This window comes from Ursus americanus, chromosome 31 (genome assembly GCF_024610735.1).
Source record: "Ursus americanus isolate L20-20 chromosome 31, mUrsAme1.1.p, whole genome shotgun sequence".
Lineage (NCBI taxonomy): Eukaryota > Metazoa > Chordata > Mammalia > Carnivora > Ursidae > Ursus > Ursus americanus.
In genome coordinates, this window is record NC_142157.1 from 11,648,282 (window position 1) to 11,665,645 (window position 17,364).

Below are 17,364 nucleotides of genomic sequence, written 5' to 3' on the forward strand. Positions count from 1 at the left end.
ATAATTGTGTGTGTGTGTGTATATATATAGTTAAAGAAATTGCATTAAGGGAGAAATATATATATGTGTATATATATATATGCTACATACTCATCTTCAGTCAGTTTAGAGAGTTTGTGTTTTTTGAAGAATTAAATGAGTCTTTTTCACCTTAGCTGTTGAATTTATGTGAGTAGAGTTATTATCCTTTTAATGTATTCAGTATATTTTAATGTATTCCTTTTAATGTATTTAATGTATTCAGTATAATGTTTCCCCCTCTTTTTTTCCCCTGAAAAGAGGACAAGGGGGCCAAGTTCCATGCTCTCTCTGAGCTTAGAAGTTATGTTTTCCACTCAAGTCACCACCAGAGGCCTTTCCTAGAACTCTCTTTCTGTGCCCCGTTGCCCACTTCCAGTACGTCGAGCTGAGGCCAGGAAATTTCGAAAAGAAAAAGAATGATAAACACTGCTGGTTTCGTGGTATTTCAAATTCTCATCTTCTTTCCCAAGCCATATGCTATTTATTTTTCAAAGTCCTTAAGTAGTTGCTCCACACTTTTCCAGGTTGCACAGCTTCACTCAGTGGGAGAGAAGAAGTGGAGTATACTCATTACCTCTTACCTGAAAGCGGACACTTTGACCAGAGCCTTTTGAGTTTGTAATTCCTGGCCCTCTAGTCTACTCAGAGGGCTAGATCTATTGAGTAACAAAGGATAATCTACCATGTTAAGAGCTCAAACTTCAACAGGTATCTTTCATTAGTGTATTTAAAACATAATGATTTATTTTATGATATGCCATTCACAATCCTTGATACACACAGAAAGCATAGTCAGGGCTTGTCCCATACTATTCTCAGCCAAGTTACATGGTCTGTTACAGGAGTATTCATTTAGGAATAGGCTGCCTGCCCTCACCCACCAATGATGAGCCAGCCGAGCACCACGTCTGCTCTCACTTAAGTATGCTTACGTTAAGTATGTCTATCTTTCCAGAATACCAAGAGGTGTTGACAGATATACAACATGGCAAGTCTGGGCCCCTACCCGACTCTCTTCTCCTGGAGGACTCGGGGCTTCCATATTCTTGGTGCTATGGTGTCAGTGCCCTATGGGCACCAAGCCAGCTGGCTGGAACCTGCTTCCAGCTTCATTACTGCCAGCCTTATCTCCTGGGGGCTGGATCTTGCTCTTTTTCTCTAGTTCTCAGATAATTCTTAGAACAACCTGGCTCTGTATCTACTACTCCCACTGTCCCCATTCCAAAGCAAGCTTGTGCCCTCGTCCCTTAGATCAGGTTCTCTTTGTTCATAAACTGGACTGAATCTGTCCACTTTTGTTAGTTTTGGTCTTCCATGGGTAGAATATTTTCCCCACCTTCTATCTATGATACTTTTTATATCTACCTTCTCCCTTAATGCGTTGACTAGCATTTCATTAAAAAAAATTAATAGTGATAATGAGCACCATTTTTTCTTGTTCCTAATTTTAATGGGAATACGTATAGAGTTCCACCTATCGTTATTTCTCATAACTTATCAATGCATGTATTATAGTAATGAATTTTGTTATATTATTCTATGCTAAGATAAATCTTGATTGATTTTGGCAAATTATTCCTTTATATACTATTCAGTTATATTTTCTGGCATATTATTTATAAGTTTGCATATATACATATATTCCACAGTGAGACTGAGATATATTTTCCTATAAATCACTTTCACTTAGAGATGGGCAAACACAACAGGCATCGTTCTAAGACAATCATAGATACAACATTCTGCGTGGAAGGGTTTATTCTTTTTACCCTAAATCTATCTCCCCTTCTTCTTGTTAGACACTGTCCTAATTTCCTTGGGAAACTTCTCCTTTAATGTCATTTGAGAGAAGTTAATCTCTTGTCTCATCAGTCTTAGGGGGTGGCACACAACTGAGGCCTAGTTCCCCAGCTCACTCCCCTAGTCAAAATGATTTAATCATGGATGGGCACATGATTCAATGGGATGAAATTCTAGGGCTCTTATTAAAACTGTTAGGAGAAAGAAGTCCATTCTACAAGAGACACTGAAAGGTTAGGACATGGGCCTGAAGCCACTGGGAGCCCTCTAACTATCATGAATAAGAACTTGAACAGAGCCCAGAGGGAAGAAGGTAGAGCCACGATATAGGGACGGAGAGATCCTACTGAGCCAGACTCACAGCCAGAAGATGCTCACAGATCTTTCTCTTGTATGAGCCAGTAGATTCCCTTTTTAAAGAAAATTATGAATTATTTTATTTTATTTTTATTAATTTTTTTTGAGAGAGAGAGTGAGCAAGTGGGGGGGGAGGGGCAGAGGGAAAGAGAGAATCTCAAGCAAGTTCCACACCCAGCACAGAGCCCAACCTGCGGGGTTGATCTCATGACCCTGAGATCATGACCTGAGCTGAAATCAAGAGTCAGATGCTTGGGGCGCCTGGGTGGCTCAGTCGTAAAGTGTCTGCCTTCGGCTCGGGGCGTGATCCTGGAGTTCTCGGATCGAGCCCCACGTCGGGCTCTTCCGCTGGGAGCCTGCTTCTTTCTCTCCCACTCCCCCTGCTTGTGTTCCCTCTCTCATTGGCTATCTCTCTCTCTCTGTCAAATGAATAAATAAAATCTTAAAAAAAAAAAAAGAGTCAGATGCTAACTGACTGAGCCACCCAGTCACCCCAATTACGAATTATTTTATACACACAGATGAGAGTAGAGAATAATATAATGAACATCTAGTTTTATCAAATCTGTTAAGCATCATAATTTAGGTGTTTTCCATGTAAAGCATTAAACATTGCAGATTTGAGACAACCTACACCCTCCCGCCAGGTCCCAACTCTAACCCAGAGTTATTTAGTCATAAATTTAGTGTTTATCGTGCCCAACATGACATTATATTTTTACTACTTAGTTATGTATCCTTAAACCTGTGTTACAGATTTTTTTAACTTTATAATTTTATCAAATTTCACAGGTACTCAATGCAACTTGACATTTCTATTCAGTGCGTTTTAGAGATTTACCTATGTTGCGAGACGCAGCTATAGTTCATTTGAAGTGCTGTATTCCAAATTCCATAAAACTATGTATTCACCATTCGCTCTTTGATGTTTCCAATATTTGGCTAGTATATCTTCTTTCCCCTGAAGTTAGCCTGCGTTTGCATTTCCCTTACTTGCCAACCAAAGGGTCCTCACTGACCCATTCAAGAAACCTCTAAAAGTACCCCAAATATATCTCTCTCTTCAAGGTGCCTAAAATACCAACTATCAGCATCAATCGTGAATGAGGCATTGCTTTTGGAAAGCTCTCATAAACTTCAGGTATTTTCCAAGAAGAACCAAAGATGAATTCATGACATTTTGCATAGAACATGGAACTGTTCGTACTTTGGAAGCTATCTCTTAAAAAAAAAAAAGAAAAAAGAAAAAAGCCTTAAGTGGAGAACAGGACATAGCTATCTCCATGTGGGACTATGAAGGAGGAGAGCAGCCCTGAACTGGGTCGTAATTGGGGGAAATTCTGAATTCAGATCTGGCATAAGAGCACCAGGCACCTGAGAAAGTTTAGCAGCTTTGCCTTACAGGGAGAAACGCAGAAGATCAATGTTGTCTATGAAAGGCCACAGGGTCTAATCAGACAGACCTGATTTCAAAGCTTCATTCAGTCACTTACTATCTGTGTGACGGAAGAGCCAAGCCAATCAAGTTTTTAAGCCCTGATTTCATTTGTAAGATGACAGGAGTTATACCTACCTTTAAGGGTTAATCATATAATGTGATGAATATACAGTGACTGGTGAACAGCAGAGCCTCAATAATGATGGCCATTATCATTATTATTATTAATCCAGCCAGTCCCATCAGTCAGGACTGCCATCAGAGTTGGTGACTCCCCAGGGGTTTTACTATGGAAGGATGAGTTGAGGACTATTTGCCTGGGGCCCAGTTTCAAAGCTGGGGCTTCAAGTGTATCAAGGGGTACACTTTGTTTTCCAGCAAAGACATCTCTTTGAAGTCTGGAGCCAACTATCCAGTATCACATCCACTCTCCTACCCTTCAACTATTAGATGAGAAGGAACAAGAAGAGGCAGCGCTTTCTGCCCACAGGGCCTGTCCCCTTTAATCAAATCAACTTTTTGCATAAACATTTTAAAAAAAGAAAAGGAAAAACAATGAAAAACAACTGAAAAGGAGTAAATTAAAAAAAATTTTTTTTAAGTCAGTATGAAGAGAAGGGGGCAGAAAGAAAAGGTGGAATTTCTAATTACTCGAAACTCATGGAGAAGGGTGTAATAGGAGTCAGAGATGTTTGGGGCTAATTTCATATCTGCGTGTGACACCCCCCCCCCCCCCCAGGCTCTGGGATGTTTCCTCCAGTCACTGCACTTCCTTTAGTTATTGCGTCGTTCAGGTGGTGGAAGCCACACGCAGTTCCAACGAAGATCTTCTGGGCACAGTACTTCCTCGGGGGAGAGAAAGAGCCAGAAAAAGCAGGCACATGATGACGTGAAGGAGAAATCTCTTTCTGTAAGAGAAATCCTCCTCGGCGGGGCCAACACCTTCCACCCTCTCCCTAGGCCTTTCCTGAGCTGAATTGCTGGAATATGCCCCTTCCCCCGCCGATCCGAACGTCTGCTCCACTCACCGGCCCCCTCACATCACCAGTGCGACTCACAAGCCATCAGAAGGTAGCTGGTGAGGGACTGGTGACTGTTGACAGTAAAACTGCCTTGGAGACACTGGAGCCACTTTCCACGTGGCTCTGTGAAGGGAGACCTCGTGTCCCGAACTGAAATCGCTCCCGTGCTGGAGTAGATCGCGCTTCCCCGGGCAGGGGCTTCTAGCGGTCAGATCTTCATCACAGGGATCCCAACCACTCTGGTCAATGGAAGGAAACTGGGAGACAATGGAGGCATTTTGCCAGTTTCCAGTAACTTAAGGATAGTCCCTTGGTTGGGGGGAAAAAAAAAAGGAAAAGAAAAGAAAAGAAGAGAAGAGAAAAAAGAAAAGAGAAAAGAAAGAAAAGAAAAGAAAAAAAAGGCCCTATCCTACATTTGAAAGGTGGTTAGGGAATCAAGTCTGGGGTAAATCTTCAATCACCTTGAGAATGTAATTAGAGTTGCTGATATGCCTACAATTGAAAGGGAGGGGTGCTGCAAGGAGAGGTTGAGAAGTTCAACCCTTCAGAAACATCTGGAACTGGAAAAGTATCAGTGCTGGACCCTACCCCTCAAGAGATTCTGATCTAATTGTGGGGGGATGAGGTTGTGGTTTTGGTTGGTTTTGGGTTTGTTTTTGGGTTTTTTTTTAAATTCTTCAATACTAACGTGCTGTCAAGGATGAGATCCACTGGGGGTCGAGAATTCTATGACTTCAGGGTCCCCTATGTGCTGACACATTACAGTAGAAGTGGCAGTGTTGGTGATTCTAGGAGCAGTATTTTCACCTGCAGTAGTGTGAACTCCGCTGGGAGAGCTGTAGTCACTTATGAGAATAGGTAATACTTGTAGAACCTAAACAAGAGTGGGGCTTCTTGGGTGACTAGGAGGGAACCCCATCTAGGAAAGACCCACGGGCTCTGAGAAATCCCAGGAACAGGATGTGCGAGGTTTCTCCCCCTTCTTGAGTCCCTAAACCGCGGTATTAACACAGTCGCTACATACTCAACGAATAATACAAGCAGTCGTGCCTCATGTGGTGAACTTCTGATTGTATGCCAACACAGTAATAAAACTAAGTTACTCACTGCAATGCTCTTGGTTAGAGACCATCCGCCCTCAGGCACAGACTCCTTGTTATTAGAAAATCCTACACTGGTTGGTAGAAGGAACAAAGAGGCTTCTGGAATGCTTGTAATGTTCTGCGTCTTGTTCTGGACGCTGGTTATACGGGTGTGTTCAGTTTATAAAATTAATAGAGATGTACACTTAGGAACTGTGTACTTTTCAGTATGTATTTGATACTTCAATACAAAGCATTTTAAAACATAAGAAACTGAATACTGCTTCCTTCCAAGATGTGTCCGGGGGTGGCCAGACAATTCTTATCAATGGGAAAATAAATGTTATATTGACCTCTTGCACTTACAGAGCTTGGGAGGAGGAGAATGGGGGAGGGGGGGGTGGGGACTAAGGAAAGGCAGAAATTGCAAAGCCTGCCAGTTCTTTAGTGCTACACAAGGGTGAGCGTTTGAGGAGATGGCCTTTTGTTTAGCAGAGTGATAAATGCATCTCCGAATAGGTGGGGGTGGACCCCAATCTGAGTAGGGGATAGAGAGCTAATCGCTCTGCCCTATAAATGAAGGGAATCTAATTTAGGGGAAAGCTAAAGATGAAGGTATCTCGAGAGTCTGGGGCTAGGAGGGGATACTTGAGGGAAAAGACTGATGAAGCTGTGTGTGATGGCAGATTGGAGCCAGGAAAGAAGACAGCCGGAAAGAATGGGGTGTACTCCAGAAACGCCATGGAAAAGAAAAGGGTTATCTAGTACTTAATTCCAAAGTGTTTTTCATCTGCAAGGAAATCGCCTTCCTTTGTTCTAAATCCCCAGTAACGTCTCTTACCCTACTTACCCTGCTCCCCACACACCCTGTAATAATCCAAACCAGCCAGATGGAAGGCTAAGGTAACTTACTGACCCAGAGAGAGCGTGAGTGATTTGGTTATTTGAACTGGCCCAATGCAAAACACGAAACTGAATTTTCTTTTAATGGTGACACGTGGTGGATTTGGGGCCCATCAAACTCAAAATAGAAAATTGTAACACTGCTGTAAAAAAAGACTGGGGACCCTAACGAGATAGCTAATTCTGACACACAACCCATAATTGCTATTTTACCTTGGGGTGTAAAAGATCAGTGCGTCCCCGGCAGCTGTGATGTGGGATAAAGAGTAGTAAAACTTGAAGTCAGAAGGTTGACCTCATTTCTTGGGAAAGCCACTTACTATCTCTAAGCTTGTTTGATCATCTATAATACAGAGGAAATGACTCTCATGTAAGAAATACTCCATGATCTAGGGGCGCCTGGGTGTCACAGCGGTTAAGCGTCTGCCTTCAGCTCAGGGCGTGATCCCGGCGTTATGGGATCGAGCCCCACATCAGGCTCTTCCACTATGAGCCTGCTTCTTCCTCTCCCACTCCCCCTGCTTGTGTTCCCTCTCTCGCTGGCTGTCTCTATCTCTGTCGAATAAATAAATAAAATCTTTAAAAAAAAAAAATACTCCATGATCTAAACAGAAGAATGTATTTGAAGTAAGTCCTTCAGTGGATGGCATATGGTAAATAATAAATATCGACTCCTCTCCTTCTTTCAATTCCATAATATTGTATATAAAAATATTTTGTAAATTAGAAAGCCATAAAAATTATTTTTAATTAGTGAGAACTAAAATTTGTGGATTATTTGGAAAGTATGTTCCTTCATAAGAGCAAATTTCCAGAAGCAAAATAATAGTTTTGTGCAATGAATTAAATGAAAGGTTTTAAGTGCAGTGATTTTCAGCCGGAGTGATTTTTGCCCCTCGCGGGTCATTTGGCAATGTCTGGAGAGTGCTATCAACATCTAGTGAGTAGAGGCCAAGGATCCTGCAAAATATCCTTCAATGCACAAGACAGCTTCCTGCAACAACAACAGTTCAGCTCAAAATGTCAATAGCACCGTTGTTGAGAAACCCCACTTTGGTGGTAAGGCAAGTTATTCAGGTTAGTCTTGGTTTCAACTTCATTGATGCCTACGCCCGTAGTAACATTCTTTAACCTTAAAGTATTCCTTCCTTAGCCTGTGAACCCTCATAAAGAATAAGAAAATTCCCCTCTAAAGGGACCCCTGTGATTATATGTTCAGGCATATAACCCATGCACTAGTAATATCAATGCAAAGCTTGTGATCCACCCCAGAAAAGCCTAGAAAACACTGTCACTACACCGTCTTCCCCATACCCCATTAAAACATGTATTACATTCTGTCAAGTGTTACCATTTTGAAACCGGTACGGTCCCGCCTGTCTCAAGCAATTCTTAGTAAACCAAATTCCACCATACTCAACTCATTTCATGATTCCATAACGTGGATGGAGTTCTTTCTGGGGGAGCCGGTGATGGCCCCAGAGTAAGAGACCCTTCTCCATACCAACCCTAAATCAGAATTTCAGGGATCAGAGTGAAAGAACTCAGAGCTAGAAAAAACAATTTTTCAGAAACATTTCTGATTGTGCAACAGTTTTCAGAAAGTGTTCTTCGTGGCTAGGACCCTAACAAAGAGTGTAGCTGATAACCTGGAGCAACTGAGCTGTTGGGACTGCTCTGATCAGGTTCCCCCTCTCCCATTGTCTGTGCCTCTACTGCTCCCGTCCTATCACTGGCTCCATGATAGGCTCTGGAGGTCCAACAGCCACGGTCAGAGCCAGGGCAAGGGCAAAGGATGCTGGCACAGGGCAGGGGAACACGCAGCACAGACTTGTTCTAGAGTGCAGTCAAAATGATACTAGATTTCACTTGTATTTTTCAAAACATGTTATTTATTTGATCCTTTTAACAACCCAGTAATGTAGACAAGATAAGGAATTTTATCCCTAGGTTACAGATGAAAAAAACAAAACACCAAAAAAAAAAAAACCCCAAAACAAACAAACAAACAAACAAACAAACCACCCAGACCAATAAAGTTTGAGCGCCTTGCTCTAAATCATTCAACTATTAAATGTCTGGGATCCAGATCTCCTAGCTCTTAATCCAGAGTTCAGTACCCTGTAAGTACACAAAAATATCAACCCTACCTTAAGGTCCTTTCCTTCCAGTTACCTTGGCTTGTCTCAGTTGCAGGAGCACAAAGGAAAACTGGGGGTACAACCTAGCTGTAGCGGGGCCTGCAGTCAGCAGAAAAGGGGCAGAAATCTTTCCGCAGAACAAGATCGAAACTGGCTGCTATTCTCTGTACCAAAAAGGACCAGCCCTACAAAAATGTTTGGGGAAACCATTCGTTTCCTAAAAAGTCATTTCCATCCCATAATCAATCATCCTGGGAGGATTTTTCAAAATTAGTCTTTAAATAAAATAATAAACAAATTTTCCTTGCCTAATTTTACTCTGGCACTCTAATTTAAACCATATTACTGCGATTTAATGTGCTTTTCTTCAGGATGATTATTTTAAAAACATATGAAAACAGCTTGTTCCAAAGGAGCCAGGTCATGACCTGAATGCATATACTAATTCCCTGCACTGACTCTCTTAACTATTCATTCTCCCTTGAAAGGATCTTTGAGTTCCCTTAACTTCCTGTTACTTGAATACACATGTAATTGTTTGCACACAGAACATACAGATCTTTTTTTTTTCCTTTCTGCGAACGTGGAGCCCCACTTTTTCCAGTTATAGGAAGTCATTTCGATGAGGGTTTTGTGTGTTTTTGCGTACAGAGGTCATCCTGGTTTCATTTTGTTTTTGTTTTCAGGGAAGCTAGAAGTTTCACAACGATTCATTCACTTCCTCCAAATGAGAGGGGCTGCAGCTGGACAAAACTGTTCTGTTCTGGTATCATTTACTTCTAGGAGAAAACAGGGAGACAGTTATTTTAGGAGTCACTACAAGTGCACAGAACTTCAGCACAGATCAAGAGGGGCAAGAACGTCACTGGATGAAACCAATTTGCTTTTTAGCTCACCAACGCTAACATTTCAATCCTACCTTTGAACTATACAATAATGACTTCTCTTCTTGTAACTAAATGGTTATTTTCTCATCCTCAATCCATTGTTTTAAGATAGCAAAAATTTGATCGTGCTTGGCAAATGCCTGCTTCAGTGAACCATAAGTTTATTGGGACCACATTAAATCAAACCAAGACTCAATCAATCTCTCCCTCCCTCTATCTCTCTCTCTCTCCCTCCCTCCCTCCCTATCACACACACACGCACACACACACACACATTTATTGTGAAATATTACCACATGTAAAAAGTATGTGTGCATAGTTGAACAATAGCTAAAAAAAGTGTGCCAGTGCAGCCATTCTGTAGGTCACAAAACAGAAATTTCCTAGCATAGCAGCAACCCACTGAGCAGTCCTTCCTACTCCCAAAACCCGGCTTCCTCTGGGAGAGCAGGGCTTATCCCAACTGTTATGCAATTCACTTCCTACTTGACTTTTATGCTAATCATTTCCTATTCTCCTTTATATATTTACCGTGTATGCCTCTATCCATATATAATGTGTTTAGTGTTGCCTGTTTTTAAATTTCTTCAGGTGGAATGATCTGTCTTGTCTTGCTTATTTTCTTAGTTTGTTTATACGGTATGTAGCTATAACTCCTCCAATTCCGTTGCTATAGAAGATTCTACTTTGTAAAAATACCACAATTTATTTATCCTGTCTGCTGATGATGACTCCTTGGGCTATTTCCAGTTTGGGATAATTTTTTTTTTTTTTTTAGATTTTATTTATTTATTTGACAGAGAGAGAGAGCACAACCAGGGGGAGCAGCAGGCAGAAGGAGAAGCAGGCTCCCCGCTGAGCAAAAAGCCGGATGCAGGACTTGATCCCAGGATCCTGGGATCAGGACCTGAGCTGAAGGCAGCCACTCAAATGACTAAGCCACCCAGGCGCCCCTAGTTTGGGGTAATTTTATCAACAATACTGCTGTGAACATTCTCATACATATATCTCGGGTATAACTAGGAGTGGAATCTCTGAGTCACAGAGTAGACATATTGTGAACGTTACCCTGCCGTGTCAAACCATCTGCCCGTGTAGTTCTACCAATTTAGACACTCATTTATTCGACATATGAGTTCTCATAGTTCCACATCTTTGCCAACTCTTGGCATATTGTGAGACCATAACATTTTTTTCAATCATACAACAACTTACATGTTGCAACCAAATGGTTCAAGGGAAAAAAGTGTTTTGGGGGGGTACGATTCTTGTGACTTTTCTGTAAACTCAAAATTGTGTATCAAAAAGTCCTCATCCGGGTACCTGGGTGGCTCAGTCGGTTAAGCGTCTGACTCTTGGTTTCAGCTCAGGTCGTGCTCTCAGGGTCGTGGGATTCGAGCCCCGAGTGGGCACTTCGCTCAGCAGGGAGTCTGCTTGAGATTTTCTCTCTCTCTCTCTCTCTCTCTCTCTCCTCCTCTGCCCCTCCCCCCCAAAATAAATAAATCTTAAAAAAATAAAAGTCCTCATCACTTAATCCCAGCTAACATTACCAACAAGTGGAGCTCCACATCCTCATCTAGATATTTAAAAGATATGAGTCAAACTAATAAACAATGAAACCAAAAAGCCACCAATTAATTTGATAACAGTGAAGTAGTATTTCATGATTTTAATTTATATTTCCCCGATCACTAATAAAATTGAACACCCATTCATGTCTATGGGCATTTGGATTTCCCCTTGAGTGAAGTGCCTCTTTGGAGTCTTTTGCCTATTTTTAGGGTTCTCTATCTTTTTCACATTGTGAAAGTTCTGGAAATGCTCTGAATACTAGTCCTCTGTCAGTGATATAGTGGAAATATGTCTTCTCCCACCTATGGCTTGTGTTTTCACTTATTTTATGATGTTTTTCAGTAAAATTCTCCATTTCAGTGTAATGCAACTTATGTTTTATGTGTTTTTTTGAGGTCATGTTTAAGAAATTCTTCCCTTTCCTGAAGCAGTGAAGATAGTCTCCTTTATTGTCTTCTAAAACTTTATAGTTCTGCCTTTCCATTTTGGCCTTAACCTGATTGGTTTTGACTTTTGCATCTGATATGAGGTTTGAGGTTCAGTTTCATTTTGTTCCATATGGACATCCCATTACCTGAGCTCTTTTATTTTAAAAACTTTCCTACTAGTTCGTCAAAATAGATCCATTTACTATTTGTCCATTGCATCACTAGTATCAGGCTATCCTTACTACTACGGCTTTAGAAATCATCTTGGTGGCCAGGAGAGGAAATCCTGCCATCTCGTACATCTTCTTCAAGAATACCTGGGCTACTTTTGGCCCTTTAAAATTTCATATGAGGGGCGCCTGGGTGGCTCAGTTGTTAAGCATCTGCCTTCGGCTCAGGGCGTGATCCCGGCGTTATGGGATCGAGCCCCACATCAGGCTCCTCCGCTGGGAGCCTGCTTCTTCCTCTCCCGCTCCCCCTGCCTGTGTTCCCTCTCTCGCTGGCTGTCTCTCTCTCTGTCAAATAAATAAATAAAAATAAAATAAAATTTCATATGAATTTTAAATTCAGGGTTTTTTTCTTTTTTGTATAAATTTTAGAATTCATTTGTCAAGTTTCACAGACACAGACACACAAAGCTGTTGGAACTTTTCTTGAGATTTCACTGGAAAAAAAGTTATTGACTTTTTTTAAATCTGTAAATCAGTTTGTGAAAATTTTAATTTTTGCTTTATTGAGTGTATCTATGAATGCGGTGTTTTTCATATATTTAAATCTGTGAATGTTTCTTAAGTTTCTTAAGTTTCTTAAGCTATCCTTCTTATAAATATATCCTTTCTATGTCTTTGGTCAGATCTATTCCTAGATAATTGACTTTGTCTGATGCCATTGTAAATGATATGTTTTTAAGAATTTCCTGGTTTACGGAAACACAATTGAAATTTGTGTGCTGATTTTATATAGACCTATCTCATTAAACTTCCTTGTTAACTCTAATATTTTATCTGTATGTTATATTGTTTTACCAAAAACACAACCGCGTCACATGTGAATCATACCGATTTCATTTCTTCCTTTCCAATCATTAAAACTTTTCACTTTATTGCTCTGCCTAGAAGCACTACCAAAATGTTGAATTGAAGATGTGGCATGAACATTCTTGTCTTTTCTTTAACTCCAAGGGAAACTTCAATGACTCACCATTACATATCAAGTTAATGGAAGGACTTCTGATAATCTACAAATAATTTTGCTTTTATTCCATAATAGTTGGAGTTTTCAATCATAAATGATCATGAATTTTATCAAGTACTTTCTCTGAATCTGTTGAGATTATAATAGGACATTTTTCCTTTGTCAATCAATTTTCCCTTTTTTAAAATTGAGATATAAATGACATGTAACATAATGTACAGTTTCAGGTGCACAAAATACTGATTCAATATTTGTATACCACAATAAGTCCAGTTAACATCTGTCACCATATATAGTTACAAAATTATTGGGTTTTTTTTTAAGATTTTTATTTATTTATTTACTTGACAGAGAAAGCCAGCGAGAGAGGGAACACAAGCAGGGAGAGTGGGAGAGGAAGAAGCAGTCTCCTTGCGGAGAAGCCTGATGTGGGGCTCAATCCCAGAACGCTGGGATCATGCCCTGAGCCGAAGGCAGACACTTAATGACTGCGCCACCCAGACGCCCCGACAAAATCATTGGCTTTATAATGCTAAATTTACATCTTTCATATAACTACTTGGTAATAACGGTTATCTTTTTTTTTTTTTTCATATTACCCAATTGAGTTTGCTTGTCATTGTCCTTTCCTGTTTTATCCTTGTTAGGCTTTAGTATCAGAGTTACGCTAGTCTCACAAAATAAGTCTTCCCCCTTCTTATTCCTATTATCTGAAAGATTTTATGCAAGAGCAGTGTTATTCCTTCCTTTAATGCTTGGTAGACCTTGCCAATGAAGCCATGGGCCTCAAGTTTTCGGTTTTATAGCTATTTGACTACTGACAAAATTTCTTTAATTTTGTTTGTTTATTGTTTATTTATTTAATGAATATTAAAGCTTTCTTTTTCTTTTTTTTTTTTAGTTCATTTTAAGGTTTTGTTTGTTTTTCTTAAGAATTCGTTCCCTTAAATTTGCCCATTTGTGTGTGTGTGTGTGAAGTATTTTGTTTTGTTTTTATTATAAACTACTTTATTTCTGTAACATCTGAGGTATATCTCATTTCCATTCTTGATTATTGAGGTCTTCCTTTTTTTCTTCAGTTGGTGTTCCCAGAAATTTATTAAATTTATAATTCTTTCTAAAGGCTCATTTTGGTCTTTTTCAATCCTCTCTATGATCTGTTGATTATACATCTCATTAATTTTTTTATTTCCTTATTTCTCCTTGTTTGGGTTTATTTTTATGTTCTTTTTTCTATCTTCATCAGATGCAGACTTATTTTTAGCATTTCTTTTTCTCCATTATATTCATTAAGGCTCTGTACTTCCTTGTAAGACAACTTTAGTTGTGTCCCATAATCTTTTTTTTTTAAAGATTTTACTTATTTATTTAAGATAGAGATAAAGTAAGAGAGAGCACAAGCTGGAGGACAGAGGGAGAGGGAGAAGCAGGCTCCCCACTGAGCAGGGAGCCCAAAGTAGGGCTCTATCCCAGGACCCTGGGATCATGACCTGAGCTGAAGGCAGACACTTAACCTACCGAACCACCCAGGCACCCCAGTGTCCCATAATCTTAATGCCCCATGTGAGCTGTCGTGACAGTTTAGAATCCCAAGGAGACTTACCCACAGATCGGTTCTGCACCCACTCGTCAACTCTATCCCATGGGCTTTCACTGAATACACAGAGGTGGTAAGCCAAAGCCTGGGAATGGGTAAGAAGGTCTGAGAGAAACCTCTCTGAATGTTTCACTCAGTACAAGGTATTGGCTGGCAGCTTCCTATAGCTGGGGAGAGCAGAGTCCCAAGATAAAGACCCTTGGGCTCTAGGGGCCTTCACTGAGTGCACTGCATTAGCCATGAGGATAAGGCATAGAGAGATCTCCTGAGGCCCTCTGAGTGGGGATCATAATTGAAAAGCAAAGAGAATTTCCCATTAACCCATAATGTTGGTAGCTAGCTTGTAAAGCAGAAAGGGATCTTCCATGGTTTACAAAGCTGGTGACTTGGTTATAAAACATGAACCCCAATGTTCATAGCAGCGAAGTCCACAACAGCCAAAATATGGGAAGAACCCAGATGTCCATCGACAGATGAATGGATAAAGAAGATGTGGCATGTATATACAATGGAATATTACTCAGCCATCACAAAGAATGAGATCTTGCTATTTGCAACGACATGGATGGAACTACAGGATATTATGCTAAGCAAAATAAGCCAGTCAAAGAAAGACAAATACCATATGATTTCATTCATATGCGGAATTTAAGAAACAAAACAGATGAACATAGGGAAAGGGAAGGAAAAATAAAATAAGATAAAAACAGAGAGGGAGGCAAACCATAAGCAACTCAACGCTAGGAAGCAGAGGGTTGCTGGAGGGGAGGTGGGCGGGGGAATGGGGTAACTGAGTGATGGTCATTAAGGAGGACATGTGATGTAATGAGCACTAAGTGTTATATGCAACTAATAAATCATTAAATTCTAACCCTGAAACTAAAAAAAAAAAAAAAAAGCATCTATAGGGTCCCAAGCCCTGCTAAACAGAAAGTGCTGGTCCTGCCCTCAAAACACTTGAAGCTAGGGGCACCTGGGTGGCACAGTTGGTTAAGCATTGACTCTTGGTTTGGGCTCAGATCATGATCGCAGGGTTGTAAGGTCAAGCACTGCATTAGGCTCACACTCACTCAGCACAGGGTTGGCATGTGACGCTCTCTCCCTCTCCCCTTCCCCTCCCCCCTTCTCTCTCTCAAATAAATAAATAAGTCTTAAGAAAAAAACTGAAGCTAGCGATGACCTGAATCTACCAAAGCTGCAACAAAGTCCATATTCAGTTCAACTAAAGATTAGGTTAACTCGGGCCTCTACATTTACTTTCTGGAAGTAAATACTATTTTCCTCTCCGTTGTTTTTTCACACACAATTGCGTGATCTATTAAAAATTATGGCACATTCAAAGAAGCAAGAAAATGTGAGCTATGGTTGAAAAAAGAAACAACAGTAATGAACCCAGAAATGGCCCAGAAGGTGGCCTTTATCAGACTGGGACATTAAAATAACTATAATAAATATGTAAAAGGACCTGGCAGGTAAAAAATGGACAATGCATAAATAGATGGGCAATATCCAGAGAGAGCAGGAAATTATAAAAAAAGAAACAAATAGAAATGTTAGAAATAAAAACATAGCAGGGGTGCCTAGGTACCTCAGTGGGTTAAGCGTCTGCCTTCGGCTCCCGTCACAATCCTTGGGTTCTGGGATGGAGCCCCCCACCCTTGTCAGGGTCAGCAGGGAGTCTCCTTCTCCTCTCCCTTTGCCCCTCCCCCCAGCTTGTGCGCGCACTCTCTCTCTCAAATAAATAAAATCTTAAAAAAAATAAAGTAAAAATAAATAAAATTAAAAACTAAAAAGAAATAAAAACGTAACAGATAAGAGAATCATTCAATGGATTCAGCCGACTAGACACAGCAGAGGAAAATAAATCAGCGAGCTTCTAGACAAGCCAACTGAAATTATTCAGATTAAACTAAACAAAGGTGGGGAGGGGCGGAATGAGGTTAAAAAGAGAGAGAATCTGAGTTCTGTGGGACAGTAACAATGAAGACCTAACATTGTGCATGAAACTGAGTCCCCAAGGGAAAGAGAGAGAGTGGAACATAGGAAAAATCTGAAGAAATAATGGTTGAGAAATTTCTTGGATTAATGATACCAACCCACAGATTCAAGAATCTCAGGAGACTTCAAGCAGGATAAACATGAAGAAAACTGCTCCTGGACACAACAGAGTCAGACTGTTAAAACCCAAAAGATGAAGAGCACATCTTAGGAGCATCCATGGTGGGGGGGGGGGGGGCGGAAGGGGGGGCGCGGGGGGGGGCGGGGGGGGCGGGATTGCTTTAAGAGAAATAATGATGAGAATGATGGCTGAATTCTCCCAGAAACAATGAAAACCAGAAAACACCAGACCCACATCTTTAAAGTCCTGAAAAGGGGGGAAAACCGACAAACTAAAATTCCATATCCAGCAAAATTTTCAGAGTAAAATTTCAAAGAGTAAGGCTGAGAGAATTCATTGCCAATAGACTGTCGCTTGCAAGAAATAGCAGCAGAAAATGTTTAGGCCAAAGGAAAATTGCACCCAATAGAAGAATCTGCAGACAAAATGAAGAGCCCTTGAAAGAGTAACTATGTGGGTTTAGACCAACTCAGCCTAACAGCGTGGCTTTAATCCCTAAGCCACGGTCACCAATACTTTGTCCTGATGGATGTTATTACAGGTACTGGGGACCGGTCCCCAGTTGTGAACCCTTCCCCTGCAGAAAGACCCTATGCTTGGGGTTCTTTCTTTCCCCCGGACGACAGTTCCTCCGTAAAGATCATTTTATACGGACACCAAGGACGCTGCCTGGGCGATGTGGCAGGAGCGGCGGAGCCTGAGCGGACGTAGAAAGGGAAGAGCCCGGTGGCGGGGCTGGGAGCGCGTAAGCGCGGAGCGGCCGGAGCTCTGAGCCGCTTACGGCAGAGCTGGTGCGCAGCAGG

The 17,364-nt window shown here is 40.9% G+C and overlaps 1 long non-coding RNA gene across 1 annotated transcript in view; it reads right to left on the reverse strand.

Moving 5' to 3' along the window:
* Positions 1-8,622: 8,622 nt before the first annotated feature.
* The window catches only part of LOC148107366 (uncharacterized), a 40,889-nt gene continuing 32,147 nt past the window's right edge, over positions 8,623-17,364 (reverse strand). The window contains exon 3 of the long non-coding RNA XR_015722496.1: positions 8,623-9,543. This is a non-coding gene — a long non-coding RNA (uncharacterized LOC148107366). The remainder of the gene's footprint in view (positions 9,544-17,364) is intronic.